Source organism: Cebus imitator, unplaced genomic scaffold, assembly GCF_001604975.1.
Source record: "Cebus imitator isolate Cc_AM_T3 unplaced genomic scaffold, Cebus_imitator-1.0 Scaffold612, whole genome shotgun sequence".
NCBI classification, from domain to species: domain Eukaryota; kingdom Metazoa; phylum Chordata; class Mammalia; order Primates; family Cebidae; genus Cebus; species Cebus imitator.
The window spans coordinates 252,130-262,093 of NW_016107927.1; positions in this window are offsets into that span (position 1 = coordinate 252,130).

Below are 9,964 nucleotides of genomic sequence, written 5' to 3' on the forward strand. Positions count from 1 at the left end.
TTTTAATGTTTTCTCCTTGTCTTTTGTTTTCAGCAGTTTAAGTATAATGTGCCTGGGCCGGGCGCGGTGGCTCACACCTATAATCCCAGCACTTTGGGAGGCCAAAGCAGGTGGATCATCTGAGGTCAGGAGTTCAAGACCAACCTGGCCAACATGGTGAAACCCTGTCTCTACTAAAAAAAATTCAAAAATTAACCAGGTGCAGTGACACATACCTGTAATCCCAGCTACTCAGGAGACTGAGGCAGGAGAATCACTTGAACCCAGGGGGTGGAGGTTGCAGTGAGCTGAGATCGAGCGACACTGTACTCCAGCCTGGGTGACAGAGTGAGACTGCATCTCAAAAAATAAATAAATAAATAAATAAAGTATGATGTGCCTGGAAGCAGTTTTCTTTTTATTTATCCTGCTTGGGGATCATAAAGCTTTATCAGTTTGGGAAAATTCTCAGCCTGTATTTATTTAACTGCTATTTCTGCCCCATCTTCCTCTCTTCTTCTTCCAAGACTCCAGTTACATATGTGTTAGGTCTGTTCACCACTCCCCACAAGTATCATGTTTTTTGCTTTCCATACTCTTTGTTCTTCAGCTTAGAGTTTTTATTCTGTCCTATATTACAGTTCAAAGAATGTTTCTTCTGCTAAGTCTAATTGTAGTTAACCCATAGGCTAAGTAGTTAATTTCTTTTTTATTGCTTGTTTTTTTTCCCTTTTTTTGTTTTTTTAATGGAGTCTCTCTCTGTCGCCCAGGCTGGAGTGCAGTGGCCCGATCTCGGCTCACTACAAACTCTGCCTCCCGGGTTCAAGCGATTCTTCTGCCCAGCCTCCTGAGTAGCTGGGACTACAGGCGCTCACCACCACACCCAGCTAATTTTTGTATTAATAGTAGAGACGGGGTTTCACCTTGTTGGCCAGGCAGGTCTTGAACTCCAGACCTTGTGATCCACCCACCTCAGCCTCCCAAAGTGCTGAGATTACAGGCTTAAGCCATCATGCCCAGCTGTTAATTTCAATTACTGTTTTTTTAAGTTTTAAATTTCCATTTAATTCTTTCTTGTAGAGTCCAGTTCTTTGATGAAAGTCTCTATTCCATCCATCAAGTCTGTGTCTGATAACACCAATATCTGGGTCATTAGTGGCTCCATTTTGCTGTGTATGCTTTCCCCTCATTCCTGTTTCGTGGTGAGCTTCAGCATTTATTGTTGAATGCTAAACATTATAATAAATTATAGTGGCTCCAGGAGACATTATCTGAAAACAATGTCTTTCTCTAGGGAGGGCTTACCATGTTATCTGATAGACAGAATGGGAAGATTTTACGTTAATCCAAGGGTACTGACTGGAGTCTATGTTGTGGTTTTTGTGAGGCTCCATCTCCACCTCTGGTTTGTCTGCCTGTTTAGAGTGTGGTCCTCCCAGGGCTCCAATTGAGAGTCCGATGTGATTATTAGGCTTCTTTTCCTTGATGGGTCCTGAACTCCAATTTTTATCTCATTAATATGACACTGCCCAACCTGCGGCCTTTCATAGGCTTTCTGCGTAGCTTAACTCAGCAGATGCCTCAAGGGGCAAGTGTTCCTTTTCTGTGTCTTCCTTCTATACGATATTTTGGACCCGCCAGTTCCAGCTGCCCTGACAACCTCCGTCTCCAGGTCTTGTCTCTAGCTCTAGGCTCTGCTGCCTTTGCTGCTCTTAGCTGCGGCCCTCCGCCCTAATGCTCTGCCTCTTAGCTAAAATCAGCACGCTTCCTGAAGGGAAGGGTAGTTCACAGAGGGCCACCTCGCCTCCTGTGTTTTCCTTCTTTTGAGGTTATGGCCCTTCAAATTCTTGTTAACTGGGAAGCTTTCCAAAAACTTTTTTTTAAAGGTTTACTTTGTTTTATTCAGCTTTTCCAGTTGTTCTTGGCATGAGCATTGGTCTCCCTCAAGCAGAAAAAAAAAAATCTTTTCTCAGAAAAAAGATTCTCAGCAAAGAGTGATTTTATAAGGGGAATGGGATTCAACAATTTTGGGGAAGGCTGGTGAAGCCAGCAAGGGAACAGTTACTTGTATCAGTGTGCTATTTTTTGCTATAATGGTGCATGATAACTAATCACAGCATGTGAATGCCATACTGAAATGAGCACTCATTTCTAATACATCTGTGGGTCAGCTGGAGGTGGTCTGATCTAGGGTAGACAACTCATTGTTTTGTTTTTTTTCTTTTTGAGACGGAGTTTCTCTCGTTGCCCAGGCTGGAGAACAGAGGCGCCTAATCTCAGCTCACCACAACCTCTGCCTCCCGAGTTCAAGAGATTCTCCTGCCTCAGCCTCCTGAGTAGCTGGGATTACAGGTGTGTACCACCATGCCTGGCTAATTTTGTATTCTTTAGTAGAGACAGGGTTTCTCCATGTTGGTCACACTGGCCTCAAACCCCCAATCTCAGGTGATCCACCCACTTCAGCCTCCCAAAGTCTTGGGATTACAGGTGTGAGCCACCATGCTGGGCCTGGCAACTCACTTTCAAGCTGTGGGTCTGGCTGGACTTGGCTCTTCATATTTGTGCATTTTGAGAGCAGGCTGCAAGCGCAGCTGTTACCCCCAGGGAAAGCTCTTTTCATGGTGAAGGCAGAAGCATAAAAGGGCCATCTGCATTGTACAGACCCATTTCTGTGTCTCTGTGTATGTTATGTCATCTGATATCCCATTGGTCAAAGCAAGTCACATGGCCAAGCTCCAAATCAAGGGGCAGGGAAGTAAATGATGTCTTTTTCCTGAGGGGAACTGCAACGCTACAGAGCAATGGACACAGCCACAGGGAGGGGTGAAGAATTCCGGTGGACAATGCAGTGAACCCTGCTGATGCCTCCTAGAGCCAGGATCTTCAAGAGCCTGTGCTTGGCTGTGACCATGCAGTCACCAAGGAGGAACCCCCCGCTGCACAGCTGCTTTTGGGCCTCAATGCCATTGTTGCCAAACTGGCATCCCATGATGACAATGGACTGTCATTTGTACAGCTATTTGCCAGTTATGTTTTTTCTATTTTGCATTGTGGAAATCTTTGCCCAAATTGCTGCAAGAGCCTCGAGCATCCTACTGTCGTAAGTTCAGAGTCAAAAGAAGAAAACAATATTTTTTTTTTTTTGAAATAGAGTCTTGCTCTGTCACCTAGGCTAGAGTGCAGTGGCACAATCTCGGCTCACTGCAACCTCCGCTTCACCTGTTCAAGCGAGTCTCCTGCCTCAGCTTCCCGAGTAGTTCGCATTACAAGCACCCGCCACTGCGCCCAGCAAATTTTTGTATATTTAGGAAAGATGAGGTTTCACAATCTTGGCCAGGCTAGTCTCAAACTCCTGACCTCGTGATCCACCCACCTCGGCCTCCCAGAGGGCTGGGATTACAGGCAGAAGCCACCATGCCTGGCTGAAAATAATGATTTTTTAAACCATTTTTCTGCTTTCTAGTCTCACCTGAGTGCCTCACATTTGGCAGAATCAACCTGGAACTTTGCTTGTAAGAGTGTCTGGGAAATATAATTTCCAGACTTCCATTTCCAGAAAAATGTAATAAACACCTTTAAAGGGGATGGGGATGGTACTGTGCTAACCGCACTCCAAGACAAACTTGGGTCACAGGAACCATGGGGAAGATGTCTGAGTAGAAGGGGGCCTCGAAGCACTCAAGTCGGCTCACAACAGCACTATTCACAGAAAGCCTAGCTGCCCCGTGGTAACTGCCTTACCTTACACCTCTAGATTCTACTAGGCAATCAGAAATCACTGCCAGCTAGTCGGGGAGGGAGGATTGAAAGTAGAAAATGGAGAGGAAACACTGCTACCCGCCCACTGCCGGGAGCCAAATGCAAGCCAGGCCCAGGGTAGGGGGAGGAGTGAAGAGGAAGCTTAAAGCTAAAATGAAATCCAAGGTTTACCCTCCTACATGGGATTGGACTTTTTAAATGCTGAACAGAGCCTGTTTTTGTAGCTAGAAGTTACAGGACAATTTTTTGGTTAACATGGTTAACTGAGAGTAATCCAAAAATCATGTGAATTTTGTGAGCCAGAAAGTCACAGAACATGCCCTAGATTTTGTCCCAGGGGCAGGGAGGAGTGACCTGCAGAGCAGGTTTGAACTGGTCAATAGAAAACAAAATAAAGTAGTTTTCTGCTTACATTCCAAAAGCCTGGCTCTTTCAACATCATGGTATTTTTTGTTGTTTTAGAGATGGAGTCTCTTTTGGTCGCCAGGCTGGGGTGCAGTGGCATGATGTCGGCTCACTGCAACCTCCGCCTCACGGGTTCAAGCGATTCCCCTGCCTCAGCCTCCTGAGTAACTGGGATGACAGGTGCGCGCCACCACGCCCGGCTAACTTTTTGTATTTTAGTAGAGACTGGTTTCACCACGTTGGCGAGGATGGTCTCGATTTTCTGACCTCATGATCCGCCTGCCTCTGACTCCCAAAGTGCTGGGATTACAGGCGTAAGCCACCGCGCCCCGCCCTCATCATGGGTCTATTTCTTGGTTGAATTTGGTATGCCACTATGAAGCCAGATTGTGATGTTTGCCTAGTACGTTTTGTCCTAATACTCAGTATGGAATTATTTGCCCAAATCACCTGCCCCTCTCCACTTGTAGCTTTAGTTCAGGAGGTATGTTATTCAAAGTGGGGTGACTGTCAGCCTGGGAGAAAGGAGCTAGCCCTCAGAGCTGTAGCAGGTCTTTGTACATCAGCTTGGCAAATCTGCAAAACCACCGAGGAGGAGGCTGCTCCACGTGTGGTCAAGAAAGAAGGGAGGATCCGGAAGGATGTGCCGTTTCTCAGGGCCCCACAGCTAGAAGGATGGAGCTGGAATTTAAATCAGATTCCAGATTTCTAAAAATGTTATCATCAGATATTGCCAGAGAGACCTCAAAAAGCGCAGAGACGGACTGAAGCGCAGCAACATGCCTGCAGCCTGGGAGGGTCTGCTGGGGGCCCCAGGCCTGCGAGAGCCGCTCCTGCAGGTGCGGCGCCGGGAGGCTGTGCATTCAACGCGTCCTTCCTCCCTTCTCCTTTCATTGCATTCCTCCCTCCCTTCCTTCCTCCGCCCTCCGCTCCTTTCCCTTCACCTCCTTTCCGCCCTCCCCACCCCCGCACCTCTCTCCCTCCCATCCTTCTATCTGCTCATCTCCATTGCTACAGTACCGTCTGGTAAATATCTGCTTGGAACCCCCTGGCTCTTTTTGACAATAGACTGGCATCAGCGTGCTGACTGACAAACTTCCAGGGGTCTGGACACTGGGGGTACCGAGCCTGGAGACGGTGCGTGCCCGCTGGGAGGGCCGTGGGCGCGTGACTGGCAGGTCAGGCCAGGCCGATAGGTGGCGTAGGAGCCGCGCTTGCGGGCGTGGGGCGAGGGCGGAGAGTGATCCGCGGCCTGGAGCGGGCAGGCGGACCGGGCGCCAGCCTCCCGCAGCGCGTTTCCAGCGCTCTCTACTGTTCAACATCTTGACCACCGCGAGGGGGGGCCGCGGAAGGGGATTCTGGCTGTGACCGCAGAGCAGGTATTAAAGGATGGTTATGGAGGTGCGAGGCCATAAATTGACAACCAGTATACCTGCCGTTCCAAAACCTTCCTTTGTGCCCCCTCCCAAACACAACCTCTCGCTCCCCACCAAAATAACCAATGACCTTGTTTCTATGGCAAACACTGCTTTTACCGCCTAACCATGCAGATTTAAACTCTCTCAATCACTCTCTCTCTATATATGTAATGTAATAAATTACGTTATTATAATGATGTAATAATATGCATAATGTAACAATATTATAATAATGTATAATAATGTAATAAGAATGCCATAAATTACATCATTACACATATATGTAATATATATATAGAAGTTGCAGGAGAAATTTTTAGTTAACTTGTTTAAGAATGATCCAAAAATTATGTAAATTTTGTGACCCAGAAAGTCACAGAATGTGCCCTAGATTTTATCCCAGGGGCAGGAAGGAGTGACCTGCAGAGCAAGTTCGAATTGGTCAATAGAAAACAAGAATAAAGTAGTTTTCTGCTTACATTCCATAAGCCTTATTACATATTATATATGTAATCATGTAATTTACATTTTTACATATGTATGTCATATATATTATATATTACCCTCACATATATATGTAATTTATCCATATATATAAGGCATCACAAAGGAAGTATTATTTTGTGTTTAGCTTCCTTCACTGGAAATTATGTTTTAAAAGTCATTCTTTGTGTGTATGCAGTTTATTCATGTTCATTGCTGTGTAATACTGGTTGATACTTTGCTCTTTATTCATTCTACTGTTAATGGACTTTGGAATAGTTTTTATTTGAGGCTATCACAAATAACACTGCTTTGAATACTCTTTCATATGTATCTTAGTGCAAATGTGCATGTATTTTGGAGGAGTATTACATTGGAAAGGAGTTGATGGATCATAGGATTTGCATATCTTCAAATTTAGTAGATAACACTATACTGTTCTCCAAGGTAGATGTGCCAGTTTACATTTTCACTGGCAATTGGGATTGTATGAGAATTCCCACTGCTTCAGGTCCTTGACAACACTTAGTATTATCAGGCTTTTTAATTTTAGCCATTGTTTTCAAGACATGCAAGTATTTCCTTGTGACTTTAATGTACTTCTCTGACGATTAATCAGATTGAACAACTTTGTATGTTAAAGGTCATTTGAATTTCTTCCTTGTGAAGCCCTTGTTCATGAGTCTTGCCTTTTTTTTTCTGTTGGGTTATTTGAGGCTTTCTTATTGATTTGTGGATCTCATTTTGATTATATGTATTGCAATGTTTTTTCCCAGTCTGTTCTTTAAAAACTACTCATGTAATTTTAGATAACCTTACTCCCACTTCCTGACTCTTTTGATTGACAGTTTTTAATTTTAATGTTACCAAATGAAACTATTTTTCTCTTATATTAATGCTTATTGCAACCTATTTATGAAGTTTTTCCATATGTTAAGATCATGAATATATTCTCCAATACTATTTTTAGAAGCTTTATTATTTTCCCTTTCACAGGTAGATCTAGAATCTACTTGATACCCATGTTTATATAAGTTGTGACATAGAGTTCAAGTTTTTTGTTTTTTTCATAAAGGTATCCAGTTATCCCAGCATCATTTATTGAAAATGCTTTTTTCCCACTGGTCTGCTGCACCTGCTAGGTAATAACTCAAGGATCCATATATGTTTGGATGTGTTTCTGGGCTCCTTCTGTTAAGTTGGTCAATTTGCTTACCTTTGTACTAACACCTCCACATCCTAATTACTAATTTATCATAAGCTAATATCTAGTTGAGTAAGTCCTCAATCTGATTCCACTTCTTCAAGAGCATCTTAGTTATTTGGACACTTTGCATTTCCATATTAATTTTAGAATCAGCTTGCTAAGTCCCTCTCATTCACCTAAAAAGAAGCCTACTGTGATTTTGATTGGGATTGCATTGAGTTTATAAGTCAATTCAGGGGAGAAGTGACATCTTTAAAATACTAGGCCATCTAATCAGTTCACATGGTATATACTTCCATTTATTTATCTCTTCTCTCATTTCCCTAAATAATGTTTAAAGCATCATGGGCGTCTTTCATTAAATTTTTCCCCAGACATTTGAATTTTTATGCTACCATAAATGGTATTGTTTTAAATTTTTTTATTTTCTAACATTGCTGGTATATAGAAATAAAATTGGTTTTGCTATTTTTTGGTCATTTATTCAGCAGTCATGCCAAAGTCACTAATTCTAATAACTTATCTCTGGATGCTTTTGAGTTGTCAGTATACATAGTTTTGATCTTGGTTCCAATCTTAATATTTTTATTTCCATTTTTTTGCCTTATTACTCATTAGGAATACCAGAAAAGTATTGAGTACAAGTGATGACAGTGGATATTTTTGTCTTATTTCTGTTCTCAGAAATTTTTCCACATTTCATTATTAAGAAAAATATGTACTGTAGTTGTAGCTTCTTGAGATAAACAGTGCTAGTTTTCCCACTCTCCGTTGATTTAATGTATAGTTTTCTAAAAATGAAATATTTTACATATTGTTTCCTAGTAAGATTTTTCACCCAATGAGCTGTAAACACCAAAATAATATTTTTAAAATATTTTGTTGTTTGGCTTGTTTTTTTGCTTTAACTTAAAAAATATTTCCTTATTTTTTTATAATCATTTTATTGAGATATACTTCACATATCATATGATTTAATAATTGTTTTATTGAGATGTAATTCACATATAGGATTCATCCATTTAAAATGTATAATTCAATGGTCATTGGAATAGTTACATTTCTGTTTAATCCCCTCAATTAATTTTTAAATCAACTTATCAACTTGTATATGCCATCCCTCAGGTACTTTGGTTATTACTGAATTAACTCTGTATATTACATCTTTCCAAACAGCAGGAGCACAGTAGAGTGTTCCACTAATTCTTATCTCCTTTTATTTCCCTCGTGATATTTAAATTATTTGCTTTAAATAAATTAAGCTCTTAAAGTTTCTGGTTTTATCTGTGAGCATGATTACTTTTATTTAGAGCTGTATATTACTGTTATATGGTAATATAATTTTATAAATTTAAGTTACGTGTAATTAATGTATTACTAGCATATTTTTGGTTGATTTCCTGGGATTATTTTTCTTAGTATATATTCTCATCATTCAAAATAGCAACATTTTAATTTGTTAAGACTTTCCATTATAATTGCATACTTATTTTTGTTCTCAAATCATATAGCCAGTATTTCTAATGCTGAACAAAACACTTCAAAGTATCAACAATACATATATATGACTTTTATCTAGAATAGATATGTCTAATCAGTAAAAAGGCAAACAACCCAATAAAATAAATGTGCAAATGACTTGAGAGACACTTCGCAAGTGAAGGTATACAGATGGCCAATGAGCACGTGAAAAGTTGCACATCATTAGTCATCAGCAAAAGAGAAACTAAAACCAGGAGATTCCACTTCATCGGCTCTAGAATAGCTACAGTGAAAATGACTGACACCTCAAATGTTGGCAAGAAAGCAGAACAACTGGAAGCCTCAGTTTTGGCTGAGGAGAGTGTAAAATTGCACAACTTTGGAGCACTGTTTGGCAGATTCTTCTAAAGTTAAATATATACCTATCCAATAAACCAACAATCTCAATCCCAGCTATTTAAATCCCTGCCCCAACGTAAACATACATCCACAACAAGACTTGTTTTAAAAATGTTTTTAGCAGCTTTATTCATAATAGCCCAAAACTGGAAAGAATCCAAATGACCTTCAACAGGAGAATGGATAATGTATTCACACATTGATATATTATGCAACAATAAAAAACAACAAACTACTGATTCACTAAACCTGAAAAACATTCTTAGGTTAAAAAACCAGTCACAAAGGAATACATACTGTATGATTTCATTTACACGAAGTCCAAAAACAGATAAAAACAAGTTTCTATAGTGACAGAAATCAGAACAGTGGTTGGTCATCATGGTTGGAGATTGACTGAAGTGGAGATGAAAGAAAATTATTATAGCACAACATGATGATTTACGATAATGAAAATAACAAAGTCCGCCATATTTGGAGTTGTGATTGTGTAGGGGAATGTCCTTATTCTGAAGAAATAGACACACACTGAGTATTTACATTTCATGATGTCTGCAAATTACTTTCAAATGCTTTGTTGAAGAAAGGATAGAGAGTAAGCCACAAGAGAGAAAGCAAGTGTGCCAAAATAGTAACATTTGGTTAATGTAGATGAAAGGTATAAATGTGCCCATTATATTCTTCTTTCAACTTTTGCTCTGAAAAGTTTCAAAAGAAGTTGGGGAAGTTTCCATCTTCTAATAAAGATGCCGCTCACCATGTAACAGCAGCTAATTAGGTAGCATTTATGTATTGTGGTATCACCTGGGGTGTTTATATCCCCTTACTAAGT